This window comes from Pungitius pungitius, unplaced genomic scaffold (genome assembly GCF_949316345.1).
Source record: "Pungitius pungitius unplaced genomic scaffold, fPunPun2.1 scaffold_25, whole genome shotgun sequence".
NCBI classification, from domain to species: domain Eukaryota; kingdom Metazoa; phylum Chordata; class Actinopteri; order Perciformes; family Gasterosteidae; genus Pungitius; species Pungitius pungitius.
In genome coordinates, this window is record NW_026909837.1 from 624,371 (window position 1) to 645,708 (window position 21,338).

The following is a 21,338-nucleotide window of genomic DNA, read 5'->3' on the forward strand; positions in this document are numbered from 1 at the left end:
GTACAAGGGCGTGGTTCTCAGCCAAGGAGTGGAGAAAAGCTCAACGTCAGCCTGGAGTGTTTCCGCCCAGTTTCGAACTGGGGACCTTTCGCGTGTGAGGCGAACGTGATGACCACTACACCACGGAAACGGCGGCTTGTTTGGCATTGGGCATATGGCCCTCTGCTCTTTGCAGATGATCTTGGTCTGACGGCTTCATCAGGAGTTGACTTTGATCACAATGAAAGAGTTTGAAGACATTTGTAAAGAGGTTGGGATGGAAGTCAGCTCCTACATACATGTACGAGACCGTGGTTCTCAGCCAAGGAGTGGAGAAATTCTCAACGTTGGCCCGGAGTGATGTTCATCCCCAATAATACAGAATTATAGTGCATACCTCCTCTTAACCCCGGCCAGATACCTGCCAATTAAATATACTGAAGGAGTCCTCGTTAGTATAGTGGACAGTATCTCTGCTTGTCACGCAGAAGACCAGGGTTCGATTCCCTGACGGGGAGTTTCTTGTTAATAAGCCACGAATAAATCTGTTGGCTTCATCAGAGAGTTGAATTTTGCAGAAACTAGACGAGTGGTCTTTAATGACCAATCGAGAGAAGATATTCCGCTGCAGAGTAAACCAAAAAAAAAACGATATTGTTTCCGCCCAGTTTCGAACTGGGGACCTTTCGCGTGTGAGGCGAACGTGATGACCACTACACCACGGAAACGGCGGCTTGTTTGGCATTGGGCATATGGCCCTCTGCTCTTTGCAGATGATCTTGGTCTGACGGCTTCATCAGGAGTTGACTTTGATCACAATGAAAGAGTTTGAAGACATTTGTAAAGAGGTTGGGATGGAAGTCAGCTGCTACATACATGTACGAGACCGTGGTTCTCAGCCAAGGAGTGGAGAAATTCTCAACGTTGGCCCGGAGTGATGTTTATCCCCAATAATACAGAATTATAGTGCATACTTCCTCTTAACCCCGGCCAGATACCTGCCAATTAAATATACTGAAGGAGTCCTCGTTAGTATAGTGGACAGTATCTCTGCTTGTCACGCAGAAGACCAGGGTTCGATTCCCTGACGGGGAGTTTCTTGTTAATAAGCCACGAATAAATCTGTTGGCTTCATCAGAGAGTTGAATTTTGCAGAAACTAGACGAGTGGTCTTTAATGACCAATCGAGAGAAGATATTCCGCTGCAGAGTAAACCAAAAAAAAAACGATATTGTTTCCGCCCAGTTTCGAACTGGGGACCTTTCGCGTGTGAGGCGAACGTGATGACCACTACACCACGGAAACGGCGGCTTGTTTGGCATTGGGCATATGGCCCTCTGCTCTTTGCAGATGATCTTGGTCTGACGGCTTCATCAGGAGTTGACTTTGATCACAATGAAAGAGTTTGAAGACATTTGTAAAGAGGTTGGGATGGAAGTCAGCTCCTACATACATGTACAAGGGCGTGGTTCACAGCCAAGGAGTGGAGAAAAGCTCAACGTCAGCCTGGAGTGTTTCCGCCCAGTTTCGAACTGGGGACCTTTCGCGTGTGAGGCGAACGTGATGACCACTACACCACGGAAACGGCGGATTGTTTTGCATTGGGCAATTGACCCTCTGCTCTTTGCAGATGATCTTGGTCTGACGGCTTCATCAGGAGTTGACTTTGATCACAATGAAAGAGTTTGAAGACATTTGTAAAGAGGTTGGGATGGAAGTCAGCTCCTACATACATGTACTAGGGCGTGGTTCTCAGCCAAGGAGTGGAGAAATTCTCAACGTTGGCCCGGAGTGATGTTCATCCCCAATAATACAGAATTATAGTGCATACCTCCTCTTAACCCCGGCCAGATACCTGCCAATTAAATATACTGAAGGAGTCCTCGTTAGTATAGTGGACAGTATCTCTGCTTGTCACGCAGAAGACCAGGGTTCGATTCCCTGACGGGGAGTTTCTTGTTAATAAGCCACGAATAAATCTGTTGGCTTCATCAGAGAGTTGAATTTTGCAGAAACTAGACGAGTGGTCTTTAATGACCAATCGAGAGAAGATATTCCGCTGCAGAGTAAACCAAAAAAAAACCGATATTGTTTCCGCCCAGTTTCGAACTGGGGACCTTTCGCGTGTGAGGCGAACGTGATGACCACTACACCACGGAAACGGCGGCTTGTTTGGCATTGGGCATATGGCCGTCTGCTCTTTGCAGATGATCTTGGTCTGACGGCTTCATCAGGAGTTGACTTTGATCACAATGAAAGAGTTTGAAGACATTTGTAAAGAGGTTGGGTTGGAAGTCAGCTCCTACATACATGTACAAGGGCGTGGTTCTCAGCCAAGGAGTGGAGAAAAGCTCAACGTCAGCCTGGAGTGTTTCCGCCCAGTTTCGAACTGGGGACCTTTCGCGTGTGAGGCGAACGTGATGACCACTACACCACGGAAACGGCGGCTTGTTTGGCATTGGGCATATGGCCCTCTGCTCTTTGCAGATGATCTTGGTCTGACGGCTTCATCAGGAGTTGACTTTGATCACAATGAAAGAGTTTGAAGACATTTGTAAAGAGGTTGGGATGGAAGTCAGCTCCTACATACATGTACGAGACCGTGGTTCTCAGCCAAGGAGTGGAGAAATTCTCAACGTTGGCCCGGAGTGATGTTCATCCCCAATAATACAGAATTATAGTGCATACCTCCTCTTAACCCCGGCCAGATACCTGCCAATTAAATATACTGAAGGAGTCCTCGTTAGTATAGTGGACAGTATCTCTGCTTGTCACGCAGAAGACCAGGGTTCGATTCCCTGACGGGGAGTTTCTTGTTAATGAGCCACGAATAAATCTGTTGGCTTCATCAGAGAGTTGAATTTTGCAGAAACTAGACGAGTGGTCTTTAATGACCAATCGAGAGAAGATATTCCGCTGCAGAGTAAACCAAAAAAAAAACGATATTGTTTCCGCCCAGTTTCGAACTGGGGACCTTTCGCGTGTGAGGCGAACGTGATGACCACTACACCACGGAAACGGCGGCTTGTTTGGCATTGGGCATATGGCCCTCTGCTCTTTGCAGATGATCTTGGTCTGACGGCTTCATCAGGAGTTGACTTTGATCACAATGAAAGAGTTTGAAGACATTTGTAAAGAGGTTGGGATGGAAGTCAGCTCCTACATACATGTACAAGGGCATGGTTCTCAGCCAAGGAGTGGAGAAAAGCTCAACGTCAGCCTGGAGTGTTTCCGCCCAGTTTCGAACTGGGGACCTTTCGCGTGTGAGGCGAACGTGATGACCACTACACCACGGAAACGGCGGCTTGTTTGGCATTGGGCATATGGCCCTCTGCTCTTTGCAGATGATCTTGGTCTGACGGCTTCATCAGGAGTTGACTTTGATCACAATGAAAGAGTTTGAAGACATTTGTAAAGAGGTTGGGATGGAAGTCAGCTCCTACATACATGTACGAGACCGTGGTTCTCAGCCAAGGAGTGGAGAAATTCTCAACGTTGGCCCGGAGTGATGTTCATCCCCAATAATACAGAATTATAGTGCATACCTCCTCTTAACCCCGGCCAGATACCTGCCAATTAAATATACTGAAGGAGTCCTCGTTAGTATAGTGGACAATATCTCTGCTTGTCACGCAGAAGACCAGGGTTCGATTCCCTGACGGGGAGTTTCTTGTTAATAAGCCACGAATAAATCTGTTGGCTTCATCAGAGAGTTGAATTTTGCAGAAACTAGACGAGTGGTCTTTAATGACCAATCGAGAGAAGATATTCCGCTGCAGAGTAAACCAAAAAAAAAACGATATTGTTTCCGCCCAGTTTCGAACTGGGGACCTTTCGCGTGTGAGGCGAACGTGATGACCACTACACCACGGAAACGGCGGCTTGTTTGGCATTGGGCATATGGCCCTCTGCTCTTTGCAGATGATCTTGGTCTGACGGCTTCATCAGGAGTTGACTTTGATCACAATGAAAGAGTTTGAAGACATTTGTAAAGAGGTTGGGATGGAAGTCAGCTCCTACATACATGTACAAGGGCGTGGTTCTCAGCCAAGGAGTGGAGAAAAGCTCAACGTCAGCCTGGAGTGTTTCCGCCCAGTTTCGAACTGGGGACCTTTCGCGTGTGAGGCGAACGTGATGACCACTACACCACGGAAACGGCGGCTTGTTTGGCATTGGGCATATGGCCCTCTGCTCTTTGCAGATGATCTTGGTCTGACAGCTTCATCAGGAGTTGACTTTGATCACAATGAAAGAGTTTGAAGACATTTGTAAAGAGGTTGGGATGGAAGTCAGCTCCTACATACATGTACAAGGGCGTGGTTCTCAGCCAAGGAGTGGAGAAAAGCTCAACGTCAGCCTGGAGTGTTTCCGCCCAGTTTCGAACTGGGGACCTTTCGCGTGTGAGGCGAACGTGATGACCACTACACCACGGAAACGGCGGCTTGTTTGGCATTGGGCATATGGCCCTCTGCTCTTTGCAGATGATCTTGGTCTGACGGCTTCATCAGGAGTTGACTTTGATCACAATGAAAGACTTTGAAGACATTTGTAAAGAGGTTGGGATGGAAGTCAGCTCCTACATACATGTACAAGGGCGTGGTTCTCAGCCAAGGAGTGGAGAAAAGCTCAACGTCAGCCTGGAGTGTTTCCGCCCAGTTTCGAACTGGGGACCTTTCGCGTGTGAGGCGAACGTGATGACCACTACACCACGGAAACGGCGGCTTGTTTGGCATTGGGCATATGGCCCTCTGCTCTTTGCAGATGATCTTGGTCTGACGACTTCATCAGGAGTTGACTTTGATCACAATGAAAGAGTTTGAAGACATTTGTAAAGAGGTTGGGATGGAAGTCAGCTCCTACATACATGTACAAGGGCGTGGTTCTCAGCCAAGGAGTGGAGAAAAGCTCAACGTCAGCCTGGAGTGTTTCCGCCCAGTTTCGAACTGGGGACCTTTCGCGTGTGAGGCGAACGTGATGACCACTACACCACGGAAACGGCGGCTTGTTTGGCATTGGGCATATGGCCCTCTGCTCTTTGCAGATGATCTTGGTCTGACGGCTTCATCAGGAGTTGACTTTGATCACAATGAAAGAGTTTGAAGACATTTGTAAAGAGGTTGGGATGGAAGTCAGCTCCTACATACATGTACGAGACCGTGGTTCTCAGCCAAGGAGTGGAGAAATTCTCAACGTTGGCCCGGAGTGATGTTCATCCCCAATAATACAGAATTATAGTGCATACCTCCTCTTAACCCCGGCCAGATACCTGCCAATTAAATATACTGAAGGAGTCCTCAGTAGTATAGTGGACAGTATCTCTGCTTGTCACGCAGAAGACCAGGGTTCGATTCCCTGACGGGGAGTTTCTTGTTAATAAGCCACGAATAAATCTGTTGGCTTCATCAGAGAGTTGAATTTTGCAGAAACTAGACGAGTGGTCTTTAATGACCAATCGAGAGAAGATATTCCGCTGCAGAGTAAACCAAAAAAAAAACGATATTGTTTCCGCCCAGTTTCGAACTGGGGACCTTTCGCGTGTGAGGCGAACGTGATGACCACTACACCACGGAAACGGCGGCTTGTTTGGCATTGGGCATATGGCCCTCTGCTCTTTGCAGATGATCTTGGTCTGACGGCTTCATCAGGAGTTGACTTTGATCACAATGAAAGAGTTTGAAGACATTTGTAAAGAGGTTGGGATGGAAGTCAGCTCCTACATACATGTACAAGGGCGTGGTTCTCAGCCAAGGAGTGGAGAAAAGCTCAACGTCAGCCTGGAGTGTTTCCGCCCAGTTTCGAACTGGGGACCTTTCGCGTGTGAGGCGAACGTGATGACCACTACACCACGGAAACGGCGGCTTGTTTGGCATTGGGCATATGGCCCTCTGCTCTTTGCAGATGATCTTGGTCTGACGGCTTCATCAGGAGTTGACTTTGATCACAATGAAAGAGTTTGAAGACATTTGTAAAGAGGTTGGGATGGAAGTCAGCTCCTACATACATGTACGAGACCGTGGTTCTCAGCCAAGGAGTGGAGAAATTCTCAACGTTGGCCCGGAGTGATGTTCATCCCCAATAATACAGAATTATAGTGCATACCTCCTCTTAACCCCGGCCAGATACCTGCCAATTAAATATACTGAAGGAGTCCTCGTTAGTATAGTGGACAGTATCTCTGCTTGTCACGCAGAAGACCAGGGTTCGATTCCCTGACGGGGAGTTTCTTGTTAATGAGCCACGAATAAATCTGTTGGCTTCATCAGAGAGTTGAATTTTGCAGAAACTAGACGAGTGGTCTTTAATGACCAATCGAGAGAAGATATTCCGCTGCAGAGTAAACCAAAAAAAAACCGATATTGTTTCCGCCCAGTTTCGAACTGGGGACCTTTCGCGTGTGAGGCGAACGTGATGACCACTACACCACGGAAACGGCGGCTTGTTTGGCATTGGGCATATGGCCCTCTGCTCTTTGCAGATGATCTTGGTCTGACGGCTTCATCAGGAGTTGACTTTGATCACAATGAAAGAGTTTGAAGACATTTGTAAAGAGGTTGGGTTGGAAGTCAGCTCCTACATACATGTACAAGGGCGTGGTTCTCAGCCAAGGAGTGGAGAAAAGCTCAACGTCAGCCTGGAGTGTTTCCGCCCAGTTTCGAACTGGGTACCTTTCGCGTGTGAGGCGAACGTGATGACCACTACACCACGGAAACGGCGGCTTGTTTGGCATTGGGCATATGGCCCTCTGCTCTTTGCAGATGATCTTGGTCTGACGACTTCATCAGGAGTTGACTTTGATCACAATGAAAGAGTTTGAAGACATTTGTAAAGAGGTTGGGATGGAAGTCAGCTCCTACATACATGTACAAGGGCGTGGTTCTCAGCCAAGGAGTGGAGAAAAGCTCAACGTCAGCCTGGAGTGTTTCCGCCCAGTTTCGAACTGGGGACCTTTCGCGTGTGAGGCGAACGTGATGACCACTACACCACGGAAACGGCGGCTTGTTTGGCATTGGGCATATGGCCCTCTGCTCTTTGCAGATGATCTTGGTCTGACGGCTTCATCAGGAGTTGACTTTGATCACAATGAAAGAGTTTGAAGACATTTGTAAAGAGGTTGGGATGGAAGTCAGCTCCTACATACATGTACGAGACCGTGGTTCTCAGCCAAGGAGTGGAGAAATTCTCAACGTTGGCCCGGAGTGATGTTCATCCCCAATAATACAGAATTATAGTGCATACCTCCTCTTAACCCCGGCCAGATACCTGCCAATTAAATATACTGAAGGAGTCCTCGTTAGTATAGTGGACAGTATCTCTGCTTGTCACGCAGAAGACCAGGGTTCGATTCCCTGACGGGGAGTTTCTTGTTAATAAGCCACGAATAAATCTGTTGGCTTCATCAGAGAGTTGAATTTTGCAGAAACTAGACGAGTGGTCTTTAATGACCAATCGAGAGAAGATATTCCGCTGCAGAGTAAACCAAAAAAAAAACGATATTGTTTCCGCCCAGTTTCGAACTGGGGACCTTTCGCGTGTGAGGCGAACGTGATGACCACTACACCACGGAAACGGCGGCTTGTTTGGCATTGGGCATATGGCCCTCTGCTCTTTGCAGATGATCTTGGTCTGACGGCTTCATCAGGAGTTGACTTTGATCACAATGAAAGAGTTTGAAGACATTTGTAAAGAGGTTGGGATGGAAGTCAGCTCCTACATACATGTACAAGGGCGTGGTTCTCAGCCAAGGAGTGGAGAAAAGCTCAACGTCAGCCTGGAGTGTTTCCGCCCAGTTTCGAACTGGGGACCTTTCGCGTGTGAGGCGAACGTGATGACCACTACACCACGGAAACGGCGGCTTGTTTGGCATTGGGCATATGGCCCTCTGCTCTTTGCAGATGATCTTGGTCTGACGACTTCATCAGGAGTTGACTTTGATCACAATGAAAGAGTTTGAAGACATTTGTAAAGAGGTTGGGATGGAAGTCAGCTCCTACATACATGTACAAGGGCGTGGTTCTCAGCCAAGGAGTGGAGAAAAGCTCAACGTCAGCCTGGAGTGTTTCCGCCCAGTTTCGAACTGGGGACCTTTCGCGTGTGAGGCGAACGTGATGACCACTACACCACGGAAACGGCGGCTTGTTTGGCATTGGGCATATGGCCCTCTGCTCTTTGCAGATGATCTTGGTCTGACGGCTTCATCAGGAGTTGACTTTGATCACAATGAAAGAGTTTGAAGACATTTGTAAAGAGGTTGGGATGGAAGTCAGCTCCTACATACATGTACGAGACCGTGGTTCTCAGCCAAGGAGTGGAGAAATTCTCAACGTTGGCCCGGAGTGATGTTCATCCCCAATAATACAGAATTATAGTGCATACCTCCTCTTAACCCCGGCCAGATACCTGCCAATTAAATATACTGAAGGAGTCCTCGTTAGTATAGTGGACAGTATCTCTGCTTGTCACGCAGAAGACCAGGGTTCGATTCCCTGACGGGGAGTTTCTTGTTAATAAGCCACGAATAAATCTGTTGGCTTCATCAGAGAGTTGAATTTTGCAGAAACTAGACGAGTGGTCTTTAATGACCAATCGAGAGAAGATATTCCGCTGCAGAGTAAACCAAAAAAAAAACGATATTGTTTCCGCCCAGTTTCGAACTGGGGACCTTTCGCGTGTGAGGCGAACGTGATGACCACTACACCACGGAAACGGCGGCTTGTTTGGCATTGGGCATATGGCCCTCTGCTCTTTGCAGATGATCTTGGTCTGACGGCTTCATCAGGAGTTGACTTTGATCACAATGAAAGAGTTTGAAGACATTTGTAAAGAGGTTGGGATGGAAGTCAGCTCCTACATACATGTACAAGGGCGTGGTTCACAGCCAAGGAGTGGAGAAAAGCTCAACGTCAGCCTGGAGTGTTTCCGCCCAGTTTCGAACTGGGGACCTTTCGCGTGTGAGGCGAACGTGATGACCACTACACCACGGAAACGGCGGATTGTTTTGCATTGGGCAATTGACCCTCTGCTCTTTGCAGATGATCTTGGTCTGACGGCTTCATCAGGAGTTGACTTTGATCACAATGAAAGAGTTTGAAGACATTTGTAAAGAGGTTGGGATGGAAGTCAGCTCCTACATACATGTACTAGGGCGTGGTTCTCAGCCAAGGAGTGGAGAAATTCTCAACGTTGGCCCGGAGTGATGTTCATCCCCAATAATACAGAATTATAGTGCATACCTCCTCTTAACCCCGGCCAGATACCTGCCAATTAAATATACTGAAGGAGTCCTCGTTAGTATAGTGGACAGTATCTCTGCTTGTCACGCAGAAGACCAGGGTTCGATTCCCTGACGGGGAGTTTCTTGTTAATAAGCCACGAATAAATCTGTTGGCTTCATCAGAGAGTTGAATTTTGCAGAAACTAGACGAGTGGTCTTTAATGACCAATCGAGAGAAGATATTCCGCTGCAGAGTAAACCAAAAAAAAACCGATATTGTTTCCGCCCAGTTTCGAACTGGGGACCTTTCGCGTGTGAGGCGAACGTGATGACTACTACACCACGGAAACGGCGGCTTGTTTGGCATTAGGCATATGGCCCTCTGCTCTTTGCAGATGATCTTGGTCTGACGGCTTCATCAGGAGTTGACTTTGATCACAATGAAAGAGTTTGAAGACATTTGTAAAGAGGTTGGGATGGAAGTCAGCTCCTACATACATGTACAAGGGCGTGGTTCTCAGCCAAGGAGTGGAGAAAAGCTCAACGTCAGCCTGGAGTGTTTCCGCCCAGTTTCGAACTGGGGACCTTTCGCGTGTGAGGCGAACGTGATGACCACTACACCACGGAAACGGCGGCTTGTTTTGCATTGGGCATATGGCCCTCTGCTCTTTGCAGATGATCTTGGTCTGACGGCTTCATCAGGAGTTGACTTTGATCACAATGAAAGAGTTTGAAGACATTTGTAAAGAGGTTGGGATGGAAGTCAGCTCCTACATACATGTACAAGGGCATGGATCACAGCCAAGGAGTGGAGAAAAGCTCAACGTCAGCCTGGATTGTTTCCGCCCAGTTTCGAACTGGGGACCTTTCGCGTGTGAGGCGAACGTGATGACCACTACATCACGGAAACGGCGGCTTGTTTTGCATTGGGCATATGGCCCTCTGCTCTTTGCAGATGATCTTGGTCTGACGGCTTCATCAGGAGTTGACTTTGATCACAATGAAAGAGTTTGAAGACATTTGTAAAGAGGTTGGGATGGAAGTCAGCTCCTACATACATGTACAAGGGCATGGTTCACAGCCAAGGAGTGGAGAAAAGCTCAACGTCAGCCTGGATTGTTTCCGCCCAGTTTCGAACTGGGGACCTTTCGCGTGTGAGGCGAACGTGATGACCACTACACCACGGAAACGGCGGCTTGTTTTGCATTGGGCATATGGCCCTCTGCTCTTTGCAGATGATCTTGGTCTGACGGCTTCATCAGGAGTTGACTTTGATCACAATGAAAGAGTTTGAAGACATTTGTAAAGAGGTTGGGATGGAAGTCAGCTCCTACATACATGTACAAGGGCATGGTTCACAGCCAAGGAGTGGAGAAAAGCTCAACGTCAGCCTGGATTGTTTCCGCCCAGTTTCGAACTGGGGACCTTTCGCGTGTGAGGCGAACGTGATGACCACTACACCACGGAAACGGCGGCTTGTTTTGCATTGGGCATATGGCCCTCTGCTCTTTGCAGATGATCTTGGTCTGACGGCTTCATCAGGAGTTGACTTTGATCACAATGAAAGAGTTTGAAGACATTTGTAAAGAGGTTGGGATGGAAGTCAGCTCCTACATACATGTACAAGGGCATGGTTCACAGCCAAGGAGTGGAGAAAAGCTCAACGTCAGCCTGGATTGTTTCCGCCCAGTTTCGAACTGGGGACCTTTCGCGTGTGAGGCGAACGTGATGACCACTACACCACGGAAACGGCGGCTTGTTTTGCATTGGGCATATGGCCCTCTGCTCTTTGCAGATGATCTTGGTCTGACGGCTTCATCAGGAGTTGACTTTGATCACAATGAAAGAGTTTGAAGACATTTGTAAAGAGGTTGGGATGGAAGTCAGCTCCTACATACATGTACAAGGGCATGGTTCACAGCCAAGGAGTGGAGAAAAGCTCAACGTCAGCCTGGATTGTTTCCGCCCAGTTTCGAACTGGGGACCTTTCGCGTGTGAGGCGAACGTGATGACCACTACACCACGGAAACGGCGGCTTGTTTTGCATTGGGCATATGGCCCTCTGCTCTTTGCAGATGATCTTGGTCTGACGGCTTCATCAGGAGTTGACTTTGATCACAATGAAAGAGTTTGAAGACATTTGTAAAGAGGTTGGGATGGAAGTCAGCTCCTACATACATGTACAAGGGCGTGGTTCTCAGCCAAGGAGTGGAGAAAAGCTTAACGTCAGCCTGGAGTGTTTCCGCCCAGTTTCGAACTGGGGACCTTTCGCGTGTTAGGCGAACGTGATGACCACTACACCACGGAAACGGCGGCTTGTTTTGCATTGGGCATATGGCCCTCTGCTCTTTGCAGATGATCTTGGTCTGACGGCTTCATCAGGAGTTGACTTTGATCACAATGAAAGAGTTTGAAGACATTTGTAAAGAGGTTGGGATGGAAGTCAGCTCCTACATACATGTACAAGGGCATGGATCACAGCCAAGGAGTGGAGAAAAGCTCAACGTCAGCCTGGATTGTTTCCGCCCAGTTTCGAACTGGGGACCTTTCGCGTGTGAGGCGAACGTGATGACCACTACATCACGGAAACGGCGGCTTGTTTTGCATTGGGCATATGGCCCTCTGCTCTTTGCAGATGATCTTGGTCTGACGGCTTCATCAGGAGTTGACTTTGATCACAATGAAAGAGTTTGAAGACATTTGTAAAGAGGTTGGGATGGAAGTCAGCTCCTACATACATGTACAAGGGCATGGTTCACAGCCAAGGAGTGGAGAAAAGCTCAACGTCAGCCTGGATTGTTTCCGCCCAGTTTCGAACTGGGGACCTTTCGCGTGTGAGGCGAACGTGATGACCACTACACCACGGAAACGGCGGCTTGTTTTGCATTGGGCATATGGCCCTCTGCTCTTTGCAGATGATCTTGGTCTGACGGCTTCATCAGGAGTTGACTTTGATCACAATGAAAGAGTTTGAAGACATTTGTAAAGAGGTTGGGATGGAAGTCAGCTCCTACATACATGTACAAGGGCATGGTTCACAGCCAAGGAGTGGAGAAAAGCTCAACGTCAGCCTGGATTGTTTCCGCCCAGTTTCGAACTGGGGACCTTTCGCGTGTGAGGCGAACGTGATGACCACTACACCACGGAAACGGCGGCTTGTTTTGCATTGGGCATATGGCCCTCTGCTCTTTGCAGATGATCTTGGTCTGACGGCTTCATCAGGAGTTGACTTTGATCACAATGAAAGAGTTTGAAGACATTTGTAAAGAGGTTGGGATGGAAGTCAGCTCCTACATACATGTACAAGGGCATGGTTCACAGCCAAGGAGTGGAGAAAAGCTCAACGTCAGCCTGGATTGTTTCCGCCCAGTTTCGAACTGGGGACCTTTCGCGTGTGAGGCGAACGTGATGACCACTACACCACGGAAACGGCGGCTTGTTTTGCATTGGGCATATGGCCCTCTGCTCTTTGCAGATGATCTTGGTCTGACGGCTTCATCAGGAGTTGACTTTGATCACAATGAAAGAGTTTGAAGACATTTGTAAAGAGGTTGGGATGGAAGTCAGCTCCTACATACATGTACAAGGGCATGGTTCACAGCCAAGGAGTGGAGAAAAGCTCAACGTCAGCCTGGATTGTTTCCGCCCAGTTTCGAACTGGGGACCTTTCGCGTGTGAGGCGAACGTGATGACCACTACACCACGGAAACGGCGGCTTGTTTTGCATTGGGCATATGGCCCTCTGCTCTTTGCAGATGATCTTGGTCTGACGGCTTCATCAGGAGTTGACTTTGATCACAATGAAAGAGTTTGAAGACATTTGTAAAGAGGTTGGGATGGAAGTCAGCTCCTACATACATGTACAAGGGCGTGGTTCTCAGCCAAGGAGTGGAGAAAAGCTCAACGTCAGCCTGGAGTGTTTCCGCCCAGTTTCGAACTGGGGACCTTTCGCGTGTGAGGCGAACGTGATGACCACTACACCACGGAAACGGCGGCTTGTTTTGCATTGGGCATATGGCCCTCTGCTCTTTGCAGATGATCTTGGTCTGACGGCTTCATCAGGAGTTGACTTTGATCACAATGAAAGAGTTTGAAGACATTTGTAAAGAGGTTGGGATGGAAGTCAGCTCCTACATACATGTACAAGGGCATGGATCACAGCCAAGGAGTGGAGAAAAGCTCAACGTCAGCCTGGATTGTTTCCGCCCAGTTTCGAACTGGGGACCATTCGCGTGTGAGGCGAACGTGATGACCACTACATCACGGAAACGGCGGCTTGTTTTGCATTGGGCATATGGCCCTCTGCTCTTTGCAGATGATCTTGGTCTGACGGCTTCATCAGGAGTTGACTTTGATCACAATGAAAGAGTTTGAAGACATTTGTAAAGAGGTTGGGATGGAAGTCAGCTCCTACATACATGTACAAGGGCATGGTTCACAGCCAAGGAGTGGAGAAAAGCTCAACGTCAGCCTGGATTGTTTCCGCCCAGTTTCGAACTGGGGACCTTTCGCGTGTGAGGCGAACGTGATGACCACTACACCACGGAAACGGCGGCTTGTTTTGCATTGGGCATATGGCCCTCTGCTCTTTGCAGATGATCTTGGTCTGACGGCTTCATCAGGAGTTGACTTTGATCACAATGAAAGAGTTTGAAGACATTTGTAAAGAGGTTGGGATGGAAGTCAGCTCCTACATACATGTACAAGGGCATGGTTCACAGCCAAGGAGTGGAGAAAAGCTCAACGTCAGCCTGGATTGTTTCCGCCCAGTTTCGAACTGGGGACCTTTCGCGTGTGAGGCGAACGTGATGACCACTACACCACGGAAACGGCGGCTTGTTTTGCATTGGGCATATGGCCCTCTGCTCTTTGCAGATGATCTTGGTCTGACGGCTTCATCAGGAGTTGACTTTGATCACAATGAAAGAGTTTGAAGACATTTGTAAAGAGGTTGGGATGGAAGTCAGCTCCTACATACATGTACAAGGGCATGGTTCACAGCCAAGGAGTGGAGAAAAGCTCAACGTCAGCCTGGATTGTTTCCGCCCAGTTTCGAACTGGGGACCTTTCGCATGTGAGGCGAACGTGATGACCACTACACCACGGAAACGGCGGCTTGTTTTGCATTGGGCATATGGCCCTCTGCTCTTTGCAGATGATCTTGGTCTGACGGCTTCATCAGGAGTTGACTTTGATCACAATGAAAGAGTTTGAAGACATTTGTAAAGAGGTTGGGATGGAAGTCAGCTCCTACATACATGTACAAGGGCGTGGTTCTCAGCGAAGGAGTGGAGAAATTCTCAACGTTGGCCCGGAGTGATGTTCATCCCCAATAATACAGAATTATAGTGCATACCTCCTCTTAACCCCGGCCAGATACCTGCCAATTAAATATACTGAAGGAGTCCTCGTTAGTATAGTGGACAGTATCTCTGCTTGTCACGCAGAAGACCAGGGTTCGATTCCCTGACGGGGAGTTTCTTGTTAATAAGCCACGAATAAATCTGTTGGCTTCATCAGAGAGTTGAATTTTGCAGAAACTAGACGAGTGGTCTTTAATGACCAATCGATAGAAGATATTCCGCTGCAGAGTAAACCAAAAAAAAACCGATATTGTTTCCGCCCAGTTTCGAACTGGGGACCTTTCGCGTGTGAGGCGAACGTGATGACTACTACACCACGGAAACGGCGGCTTGTTTGGCATTGGGCATATGGCCCTCTGCTCTTTGCAGATGATCTTGGTCTGACGGCTTCATCAGGAGTTGACTTTGATCACAATGAAAGAGTTTGAAGACATTTGTAAAGAGGTTGGGATGGAAGTCAGCTCCTACATACATGTACAAGGGCGTGGTTCTCAGCCAAGGAGTGGAGAAAAGCTCAACGTCAGCCTGGAGTGTTTCCGCCCAGTTTCGAACTGGGGACCTTTCGCGTGTGAGGCGAACGTGATGACCACTACACCACGGAAACGGCGGCTTGTTTTGCATTGGGCATATGGCCCTCTGCTCTTTGCAGATGATCTTGGTCTGACGGCTTCATCAGGAGTTGACTTTGATCACAATGAAAGAGTTTGAAGACATTTGTAAAGAGGTTGGGATGGAAGTCAGCTCCTACATACATGTACGAGACCGTGGTTCTCAGCCAAGGAGTGGAGAAATTCTCAACGTTGGCCCGGAGTGATGTTCATCCCCAATAATACAGAATTATAGTGCATACCTCCTCTTAACCCCGGCCAGATACCTGCCAATTAAATATACTGAAGGAGTCCTCGTTAGTATAGTGGACAGTATCTCTGCTTGTCACGCAGAAGACCAGGGTTCGATTCCCTGACGGGGAGTTTCTTGTTAATAAGCCACGAATAAATCTGTTGGCTTCATCAGAGAGTTGAATTTTGCAGAAACTAGACGAGTGGTCTTTAATGACCAATCGAGAGAAGATATTCCGCTGCAGAGTAAACCAAAAAAAAAACGATATTGTTTCCGCCCAGTTTCGAACTGGGGACCTTTCGCGTGTGAGGCGAACGTGATGACCACTACACCACGGAAACGGCGGCTTGTTTGGCATTGGGCATATGGCCCTCTGCTCTTTGCAGATGATCTTGGTCTGACGACTTCATCAGGAGTTGACTTTGATCACAATGAAAGAGTTTGAAGACATTTGTAAAGAGGTTGGGATGGAAGTCAGCTCCTACATACATGTACAAGGGCGTGGTTCTCAGCCAAGGAGTGGAGAAAAGCTCAACGTCAGCCTGGAGTGTTTCCGCCCAGTTTCGAACTGGGGACCTTTCGCGTGTGAGGCGAACGTGATGACCACTACACCACGGAAACGGCGGCTTGTTTGGCATTGGGCATATGGCCCTCTGCTCTTTGCAGATGATCTTGGTCTGACGGCTTCATCAGGAGTTGACTTTGATCACAATGAAAGAGTTTGAAGACATTTGTAAAGAGGTTGGGATGGAAGTCAGCTCCTACATACATGTACAAGGGCGTGGTTCTCAGCCAAGGAGTGGAGAAAAGCTCAACGTCAGCCTGGAGTGTTTCCGCCCAGTTTCGAACTGGGGACCTTTCGCGTGTGAGGCGAACGTGATGACCACTACACCACGGAAACGGCGGCTTGTTTTGCATTGGGCATATGGCCCTCTGCTCTTTGCAGATGATCTTGGTCTGACGGCTTCATCAGGAGTTGACTTTGATCACAATGAAAGAGTTTGAAGACATTTGTAAAGAGGTTGGGATGGAAGTCAGCTCCTACATACATGTACGAGACCGTGGTTCTCAGCCAAGGAGTGGAGAAATTCTCAACGTTGGCCCGGAGTGATGTTCATCCCCAATAATACAGAATTATAGTGCATACCTCCTCTTAACCCCGGCCAGATACCTGCCAATTAAATATACTGAAGGAGTCCTCGTTAGTATAGTGGACAGTATCTCTGCTTGTCACGCAGAAGACCAGGGTTCGATTCCCTGACGGGGAGTTTCTTGTTAATAAGCCACGAATAAATCTGTTGGCTTCATCAGAGAGTTGAATTTTGCAGAAACTAGACGAGTGGTCTTTAATGACCAATCGAGAGAAGATATTCCGCTGCAGAGTAAACCAAAAAAAAAACGATATTGTTTCCGCCCAGTTTCGAACTGGGGACCTTTCGCGTGTGAGGCGAACGTGATGACCACTACACCACGGAAACGGCGGCTTGTTTGGCATTGGGCATATGGCCCTCTGCTCTTTGCAGATGATCTTGGTCTGACGGCTTCATCAGGAGTTGACTTTGATCACAATGAAAGAGTTTGAAGACATTTGTAAAGAGGTTGGGATGGAAGTCAGCTCCTACATACATGTACAAGGGCGTGGTTCTCAGCCAAGGAGTGGAGAAAAGCTCAACGTCAGCCTGGAGTGTTTCCGCCCAGTTTCGAACTGGGGACCTTTCGCGTGTGAGGCGAACGTGATGACCACTACACCACGGAAACGGCGGCTTGTTTGGCATTGGGCATATGGCCCTCTGCTCTTTGCAGATGATCTTGGTCTGACGACTTCATCAGGAGTTGACTTTGATCACAATGAAAGAGTTTGAAGACATTTGTAAAGAGGTTGGGATGGAAGTCAGCTCCTACATACATGTACAAGGGCGTGGTTCTCAGCCAAGGAGTGGAGAAAAGCTCAACGTCAGCCTGGAGTGTTTCCGCCCAGTTTCGAACTGGGGACCTTTCGCGTGTGAGGCGAACGTGATGACCACTACACCACGGAAACGGCGGCTTGTTTGGCATTGGGCATATGGCCCTCTGCTCTTTGCAGATGATCTTGGTCTGACGGCTTCATCAGGAGTTGACTTTGATCACAATGAAAGAGTTTGAAGACATTTGTAAAGAGGTTGGGATGGAAGTCAGCTCCTACATACATGTACGAGACCGTGGTTCTCAGCCAAGGAGTGGAGAAATTCTCAACGTTGGCCCGGAGTGATGTTCATCCCCAATAATACAGAATTATAGTGCATACCTCCTCTTAACCCCGGCCAGATACCTGCCAATTAAATATACTGAAGGAGTCCTCGTTAGTATAGTGGACAGTATCTCTGCTTGTCACGCAGAAGACCAGGGTTCGATTCCCTGACGGGGAGTTTCTTGTTAATAAGCCACGAATAAATCTGTTGGCTTCATCAGAGAGTTGAATTTTGCAGAAACTAGACGAGTGGTCTTTAATGACCAATCGAGAGAAGATATTCCGCTGCAGAGTAAACCAAAAAAAAAACGATATTGTTTCCGCCCAGTTTCGAACTGGGGACCTTTCGCGTGTGAGGCGAACGTGATGACCACTACACCACGGAAACGGCGGCTTGTTTGGCATTGGGCATATGGCCCTCTGCTCTTTGCAGATGATCTTGGTCTGACGGCTTCATCAGGAGTTGACTTTGATCACAATGAAAGAGTTTGAAGACATTTGTAAAGAGGTTGGGATGGAAGTCAGCTCCTACATACATGTACGAGACCGTGGTTCTCAGCCAAGGAGTGGAGAAATTCTCAACGTTGGCCCGGAGTGATGTTTATCCCCAATAATACAGAATTATAGTGCATACCTCCTCTTAACCCCGGCCAGATACCTGCCAATTAAATATACTGAAGGAGTCCTCGTTAGTATAGTGGACAGTATCTCTGCTTGTCACGCAGAAGACCAGGGTTCGATTCCCTGACGGGGAGTTTCTTGTTAATAAGCCACGAATAAATCTGTTGGCTTCATCAGAGAGTTGAATTTTGCAGAAACTAGACGAGTGGTCTTTAATGACCAATCGAGAGAAGATATTCCGCTGCAGAGTAAACCAAAAAAAAAACGATATTGTTTCCGCCCAGTTTCGAACTGGGGACCTTTCGCGTGTGAGGCGAACGTGATGACCACTACACCACGGAAACGGCGGCTTGTTTGGCATTGGGCATATGGCCCTCTGCTCTTTGCAGATGATCTTGGTCTGACGGCTTCATCAGGAGTTGACTTTGATCACAATGAAAGAGTTTGAAGACATTTGTAAAGAGGTTGGGATGGAAGTCAGCTCCTACATACATGTACAAGGGCGTGGTTCTCAGCCAAGGAGTGGAGAAAAGCTCAACGTCAGCCTGGAGTGTTTCCGCCCAGTTTCGAACTGGGGACCTTTCGCGTGTGAGGCGAACGTGATGACCACTACACCACGGAAACGGCGGCTTGTTTGGCATTGGGCATATGGCCCTCTGCTCTTTGCAGATGATCTTGGTCTGACGACTTCATCAGGAGTTGACTTTGATCACAATGAAAGAGTTTGAAGACATTTGTAAAGAGGTTGGGATGGAAGTCAGCTCCTACATACATGTACAAGGGCGTGGTTCTCAGCCAAGGAGTGGAGAAAAGCTCAACGTCAGCCTGGAGTGTTTCCGCCCAGTTTCGAACTGGGGACCTTTCGCGTGTGAGGCGAACGTGATGACCACTACACCACGGAAACGGCGGCTTGTTTGGCATTGGGCATATGGCCCTCTGCTCTTTGCAGATGATCTTGGTCTGACGGCTTCATCAGGAGTTGACTTTGATCACAATGAAAGAGTTTGAAGACATTTGTAAAGAGGTTGGGATGGAAGTCAGCTCCTACATACATGTACGAGACCGTGGTTCTCAGCCAAGGAGTGGAGAAATTCTCAACGTTGGCCCGGAGTGATGTTCATCCCCAATAATACAGAATTATAGTGCATACCTCCTCTTAACCCCGGCCAGATACCTGCCAATTAAATATACTGAAGGAGTCCTCGTTAGTATAGTGGACAGTATCTCTGCTTGTCACGCAGAAGACCAGGGTTCGATTCGCTGACGGGGAGTTTCTTGTTAATAAGCCACAAATAAATCTGTTGGCTTCATCAGAGAGTTGAATTTTGCAGAAACTAGACGAGTGGTCTTTAATGACCAATCGAGAGAAGATATTCCGCTGCAGAGTAAACCAAAAAAAAAACGATATTGTTTCCGCCCAGTTTCGAACTGGGGACCTTTCGCGTGTGAGGCGAACGTGATGACCACTACACCACGGAAACGGCGGCTTGTTTGGCATTGGGCATATGGCCCTCTGCTCTTTGCAGATGATCTTGGTCTGACGGCTTCATCAGGAGTTGACTTTGATCACAATGAAAGAGTTTGAAGACATTTGTAAAGAGGTTGGGATGGAAGTCAGCTCCTACATACATGTACGAGACCGTGGTTCTCAGCCAAGGAGTGGAGAAATTCTCAACGTTGGCCCGGAGTGATGTTTATCCCCAATAATACAGAATTATAGTGCATACCTCCTCTTAACCCCGGCCAGATACCTGCCAATTAAATATACTGAAGGAGTCCTCGTTAGTATAGTGGACAGTATCTCTGCTTGTCACGCAGAAGACCAGGGTTCGATTCCCTGACGGGGAGTTTCTTGTTAATAAGCCACGAATAAATCTGTTGGCTTCATCAGAGAGTTGAATTTTGCAGAAACTAGACGAGTGGTCTTTAATGACCAATCGAGAGAAGATATTCCGCTGCAGAGTAAACCAAAAAAAAAACGATATTGTTTCCGCCCAGTTTCGAACTGGGGACCTTTCGCGTGTGAGGCGAACGTGATGACCACTACACCACGGAAACGGCGGCTTGTTTGGCATTGGGCATATGGCCCTCTGCTCTTTGCAGATGATCTTGGTCTGACGGCTTCATCAGGAGTTGACTTTGATCACAATGAAAGAGTTTGAAGACATTTGTAAAGAGGTTGGGATGGAAGTCAGCTCCTACATACATGTACAAGGGCGTGGTTCACAGCCAAGGAGTGGAGAAAAGCTCAACGTCAGCCTGGAGTGTTTCCGCCCAGTTTCGAACTGGGGACCTTTCGCGTGTGAGGCGAACGTGATGACCACTACACCACGGAAACGGCGGATTGTTTTGCATTGGGCAATTGACCCTCTGCTCTTTGCAGATGATCTTGGTCTGACGGCTTCATCAGGAGTTGACTTTGATCACAATGAAAGAGTTTGAAGACATTTGTAAAGAGGTTGGGATGGAAGTCAGCTCCTACATACATGTACTAGGGCGTGGTTCTCAGCCAAGGAGTGGAGAAATTCTCAACGTTGGCCCGGAGTGATGTTCATCCCCAATAATACAGAATTATAGTGCATACCTCCTCTTAACCCCGGCCAGATACCTGCCAATTAAATATACTGAAGGAGTCCTCGTTAGTATAGTGGACAGTATCTCTGCTTGTCACGCAGAAGACCAGGGTTCGATTCCCTGACGGGGAGTTTCTTGTTAATAAGCCACGAATAAATCTGTTGGCTTCATCAGAGAGTTGAATTTTGCAGGAACTAGACAAGTGGTCTTTAATGACCAAGCGAGAGAAGATATTCCACTGCAGAGTAAACAAAAAAAAAACCGATATTGTTTCCGCCCAGTTTCGAACGGGGGGCCTTCCGCGTTTGAGGCAAACGTGATGACCACTACACCACGGAAACGGCGGCTTGTTTGGCATTGGGCATATGGCCCTCTGCTCTTTGCAGATGATCTTGGTCTGACGGCTTCATCAGGAGTTGACTTTGATCACAATGAAAGAGTTTGAAGACATTTGTAAAGAGGTTGGGATGGAAGTCAGCTCCTACATACATGTACAAGGGCGTGGTTCTCAGCCAAGGAGTGG

General features: G+C 48.1%; 49 non-coding genes across 49 annotated transcripts; all 49 read right to left on the reverse strand.

The window, feature by feature from the left end:
- Positions 1–57: 57 nt before the first annotated feature.
- On the reverse strand, positions 58–130 carry trnav-cac (transfer RNA valine (anticodon CAC)). Its single transcript has one exon. It is a non-coding gene; the product is annotated as a tRNA-Val (tRNA).
- Positions 131–634: 504 nt separating this feature from the next.
- trnav-cac (transfer RNA valine (anticodon CAC)) lies at positions 635–707 on the reverse strand. The gene has a single exon. It is a non-coding gene; the product is annotated as a tRNA-Val (tRNA).
- A 504-nt stretch (positions 708–1,211) lies between these two features.
- On the reverse strand, positions 1,212–1,284 carry trnav-cac (transfer RNA valine (anticodon CAC)). The gene has a single exon. It is a non-coding gene; the product is annotated as a tRNA-Val (tRNA).
- A 207-nt stretch (positions 1,285–1,491) lies between these two features.
- trnav-cac (transfer RNA valine (anticodon CAC)) lies at positions 1,492–1,564 on the reverse strand. Its single transcript has one exon. It is a non-coding gene; the product is annotated as a tRNA-Val (tRNA).
- A 504-nt stretch (positions 1,565–2,068) lies between these two features.
- trnav-cac (transfer RNA valine (anticodon CAC)) lies at positions 2,069–2,141 on the reverse strand. Its single transcript has one exon. It is a non-coding gene; the product is annotated as a tRNA-Val (tRNA).
- Positions 2,142–2,348: 207 nt separating this feature from the next.
- On the reverse strand, positions 2,349–2,421 carry trnav-cac (transfer RNA valine (anticodon CAC)). Its single transcript has one exon. It is a non-coding gene; the product is annotated as a tRNA-Val (tRNA).
- A 504-nt stretch (positions 2,422–2,925) lies between these two features.
- On the reverse strand, positions 2,926–2,998 carry trnav-cac (transfer RNA valine (anticodon CAC)). Its single transcript has one exon. It is a non-coding gene; the product is annotated as a tRNA-Val (tRNA).
- A 207-nt stretch (positions 2,999–3,205) lies between these two features.
- Positions 3,206–3,278, reverse strand: trnav-cac (transfer RNA valine (anticodon CAC)). Its single transcript has one exon. It is a non-coding gene; the product is annotated as a tRNA-Val (tRNA).
- Positions 3,279–3,782: 504 nt separating this feature from the next.
- On the reverse strand, positions 3,783–3,855 carry trnav-cac (transfer RNA valine (anticodon CAC)). The gene has a single exon. It is a non-coding gene; the product is annotated as a tRNA-Val (tRNA).
- A 207-nt stretch (positions 3,856–4,062) lies between these two features.
- trnav-cac (transfer RNA valine (anticodon CAC)) lies at positions 4,063–4,135 on the reverse strand. The gene has a single exon. It is a non-coding gene; the product is annotated as a tRNA-Val (tRNA).
- Positions 4,136–4,342: 207 nt separating this feature from the next.
- trnav-cac (transfer RNA valine (anticodon CAC)) lies at positions 4,343–4,415 on the reverse strand. Its single transcript has one exon. It is a non-coding gene; the product is annotated as a tRNA-Val (tRNA).
- Positions 4,416–4,622: 207 nt separating this feature from the next.
- Positions 4,623–4,695, reverse strand: trnav-cac (transfer RNA valine (anticodon CAC)). Its single transcript has one exon. It is a non-coding gene; the product is annotated as a tRNA-Val (tRNA).
- A 207-nt stretch (positions 4,696–4,902) lies between these two features.
- Positions 4,903–4,975, reverse strand: trnav-cac (transfer RNA valine (anticodon CAC)). The gene has a single exon. It is a non-coding gene; the product is annotated as a tRNA-Val (tRNA).
- Positions 4,976–5,479: 504 nt separating this feature from the next.
- Positions 5,480–5,552, reverse strand: trnav-cac (transfer RNA valine (anticodon CAC)). Its single transcript has one exon. It is a non-coding gene; the product is annotated as a tRNA-Val (tRNA).
- Positions 5,553–5,759: 207 nt separating this feature from the next.
- Positions 5,760–5,832, reverse strand: trnav-cac (transfer RNA valine (anticodon CAC)). The gene has a single exon. It is a non-coding gene; the product is annotated as a tRNA-Val (tRNA).
- Positions 5,833–6,336: 504 nt separating this feature from the next.
- trnav-cac (transfer RNA valine (anticodon CAC)) lies at positions 6,337–6,409 on the reverse strand. The gene has a single exon. It is a non-coding gene; the product is annotated as a tRNA-Val (tRNA).
- Positions 6,410–6,896: 487 nt separating this feature from the next.
- Positions 6,897–6,969, reverse strand: trnav-cac (transfer RNA valine (anticodon CAC)). The gene has a single exon. It is a non-coding gene; the product is annotated as a tRNA-Val (tRNA).
- A 504-nt stretch (positions 6,970–7,473) lies between these two features.
- Positions 7,474–7,546, reverse strand: trnav-cac (transfer RNA valine (anticodon CAC)). The gene has a single exon. It is a non-coding gene; the product is annotated as a tRNA-Val (tRNA).
- Positions 7,547–7,753: 207 nt separating this feature from the next.
- On the reverse strand, positions 7,754–7,826 carry trnav-cac (transfer RNA valine (anticodon CAC)). The gene has a single exon. It is a non-coding gene; the product is annotated as a tRNA-Val (tRNA).
- Positions 7,827–8,033: 207 nt separating this feature from the next.
- trnav-cac (transfer RNA valine (anticodon CAC)) lies at positions 8,034–8,106 on the reverse strand. The gene has a single exon. It is a non-coding gene; the product is annotated as a tRNA-Val (tRNA).
- Positions 8,107–8,610: 504 nt separating this feature from the next.
- trnav-cac (transfer RNA valine (anticodon CAC)) lies at positions 8,611–8,683 on the reverse strand. Its single transcript has one exon. It is a non-coding gene; the product is annotated as a tRNA-Val (tRNA).
- A 207-nt stretch (positions 8,684–8,890) lies between these two features.
- Positions 8,891–8,963, reverse strand: trnav-cac (transfer RNA valine (anticodon CAC)). The gene has a single exon. It is a non-coding gene; the product is annotated as a tRNA-Val (tRNA).
- A 784-nt stretch (positions 8,964–9,747) lies between these two features.
- On the reverse strand, positions 9,748–9,820 carry trnav-cac (transfer RNA valine (anticodon CAC)). The gene has a single exon. It is a non-coding gene; the product is annotated as a tRNA-Val (tRNA).
- Positions 9,821–10,307: 487 nt separating this feature from the next.
- Positions 10,308–10,380, reverse strand: trnav-cac (transfer RNA valine (anticodon CAC)). The gene has a single exon. It is a non-coding gene; the product is annotated as a tRNA-Val (tRNA).
- A 207-nt stretch (positions 10,381–10,587) lies between these two features.
- Positions 10,588–10,660, reverse strand: trnav-cac (transfer RNA valine (anticodon CAC)). The gene has a single exon. It is a non-coding gene; the product is annotated as a tRNA-Val (tRNA).
- A 207-nt stretch (positions 10,661–10,867) lies between these two features.
- trnav-cac (transfer RNA valine (anticodon CAC)) lies at positions 10,868–10,940 on the reverse strand. The gene has a single exon. It is a non-coding gene; the product is annotated as a tRNA-Val (tRNA).
- A 207-nt stretch (positions 10,941–11,147) lies between these two features.
- On the reverse strand, positions 11,148–11,220 carry trnav-cac (transfer RNA valine (anticodon CAC)). Its single transcript has one exon. It is a non-coding gene; the product is annotated as a tRNA-Val (tRNA).
- Positions 11,221–11,427: 207 nt separating this feature from the next.
- On the reverse strand, positions 11,428–11,500 carry trnav-aac (transfer RNA valine (anticodon AAC)). Its single transcript has one exon. It is a non-coding gene; the product is annotated as a tRNA-Val (tRNA).
- Positions 11,501–11,987: 487 nt separating this feature from the next.
- Positions 11,988–12,060, reverse strand: trnav-cac (transfer RNA valine (anticodon CAC)). The gene has a single exon. It is a non-coding gene; the product is annotated as a tRNA-Val (tRNA).
- A 207-nt stretch (positions 12,061–12,267) lies between these two features.
- trnav-cac (transfer RNA valine (anticodon CAC)) lies at positions 12,268–12,340 on the reverse strand. Its single transcript has one exon. It is a non-coding gene; the product is annotated as a tRNA-Val (tRNA).
- Positions 12,341–12,547: 207 nt separating this feature from the next.
- trnav-cac (transfer RNA valine (anticodon CAC)) lies at positions 12,548–12,620 on the reverse strand. The gene has a single exon. It is a non-coding gene; the product is annotated as a tRNA-Val (tRNA).
- A 207-nt stretch (positions 12,621–12,827) lies between these two features.
- trnav-cac (transfer RNA valine (anticodon CAC)) lies at positions 12,828–12,900 on the reverse strand. Its single transcript has one exon. It is a non-coding gene; the product is annotated as a tRNA-Val (tRNA).
- A 207-nt stretch (positions 12,901–13,107) lies between these two features.
- Positions 13,108–13,180, reverse strand: trnav-cac (transfer RNA valine (anticodon CAC)). Its single transcript has one exon. It is a non-coding gene; the product is annotated as a tRNA-Val (tRNA).
- Positions 13,181–13,667: 487 nt separating this feature from the next.
- Positions 13,668–13,740, reverse strand: trnav-cac (transfer RNA valine (anticodon CAC)). The gene has a single exon. It is a non-coding gene; the product is annotated as a tRNA-Val (tRNA).
- Positions 13,741–13,947: 207 nt separating this feature from the next.
- Positions 13,948–14,020, reverse strand: trnav-cac (transfer RNA valine (anticodon CAC)). The gene has a single exon. It is a non-coding gene; the product is annotated as a tRNA-Val (tRNA).
- A 1,064-nt stretch (positions 14,021–15,084) lies between these two features.
- Positions 15,085–15,157, reverse strand: trnav-cac (transfer RNA valine (anticodon CAC)). The gene has a single exon. It is a non-coding gene; the product is annotated as a tRNA-Val (tRNA).
- Positions 15,158–15,661: 504 nt separating this feature from the next.
- Positions 15,662–15,734, reverse strand: trnav-cac (transfer RNA valine (anticodon CAC)). Its single transcript has one exon. It is a non-coding gene; the product is annotated as a tRNA-Val (tRNA).
- Positions 15,735–15,941: 207 nt separating this feature from the next.
- Positions 15,942–16,014, reverse strand: trnav-cac (transfer RNA valine (anticodon CAC)). The gene has a single exon. It is a non-coding gene; the product is annotated as a tRNA-Val (tRNA).
- A 207-nt stretch (positions 16,015–16,221) lies between these two features.
- Positions 16,222–16,294, reverse strand: trnav-cac (transfer RNA valine (anticodon CAC)). The gene has a single exon. It is a non-coding gene; the product is annotated as a tRNA-Val (tRNA).
- A 504-nt stretch (positions 16,295–16,798) lies between these two features.
- trnav-cac (transfer RNA valine (anticodon CAC)) lies at positions 16,799–16,871 on the reverse strand. The gene has a single exon. It is a non-coding gene; the product is annotated as a tRNA-Val (tRNA).
- Positions 16,872–17,078: 207 nt separating this feature from the next.
- Positions 17,079–17,151, reverse strand: trnav-cac (transfer RNA valine (anticodon CAC)). The gene has a single exon. It is a non-coding gene; the product is annotated as a tRNA-Val (tRNA).
- Positions 17,152–17,358: 207 nt separating this feature from the next.
- trnav-cac (transfer RNA valine (anticodon CAC)) lies at positions 17,359–17,431 on the reverse strand. Its single transcript has one exon. It is a non-coding gene; the product is annotated as a tRNA-Val (tRNA).
- A 504-nt stretch (positions 17,432–17,935) lies between these two features.
- On the reverse strand, positions 17,936–18,008 carry trnav-cac (transfer RNA valine (anticodon CAC)). Its single transcript has one exon. It is a non-coding gene; the product is annotated as a tRNA-Val (tRNA).
- Positions 18,009–18,512: 504 nt separating this feature from the next.
- Positions 18,513–18,585, reverse strand: trnav-cac (transfer RNA valine (anticodon CAC)). The gene has a single exon. It is a non-coding gene; the product is annotated as a tRNA-Val (tRNA).
- Positions 18,586–18,792: 207 nt separating this feature from the next.
- Positions 18,793–18,865, reverse strand: trnav-cac (transfer RNA valine (anticodon CAC)). The gene has a single exon. It is a non-coding gene; the product is annotated as a tRNA-Val (tRNA).
- A 207-nt stretch (positions 18,866–19,072) lies between these two features.
- trnav-cac (transfer RNA valine (anticodon CAC)) lies at positions 19,073–19,145 on the reverse strand. Its single transcript has one exon. It is a non-coding gene; the product is annotated as a tRNA-Val (tRNA).
- A 504-nt stretch (positions 19,146–19,649) lies between these two features.
- Positions 19,650–19,722, reverse strand: trnav-cac (transfer RNA valine (anticodon CAC)). Its single transcript has one exon. It is a non-coding gene; the product is annotated as a tRNA-Val (tRNA).
- A 504-nt stretch (positions 19,723–20,226) lies between these two features.
- trnav-cac (transfer RNA valine (anticodon CAC)) lies at positions 20,227–20,299 on the reverse strand. Its single transcript has one exon. It is a non-coding gene; the product is annotated as a tRNA-Val (tRNA).
- A 207-nt stretch (positions 20,300–20,506) lies between these two features.
- Positions 20,507–20,579, reverse strand: trnav-cac (transfer RNA valine (anticodon CAC)). The gene has a single exon. It is a non-coding gene; the product is annotated as a tRNA-Val (tRNA).
- Positions 20,580–21,338: the final 759 nt, after the last annotated feature.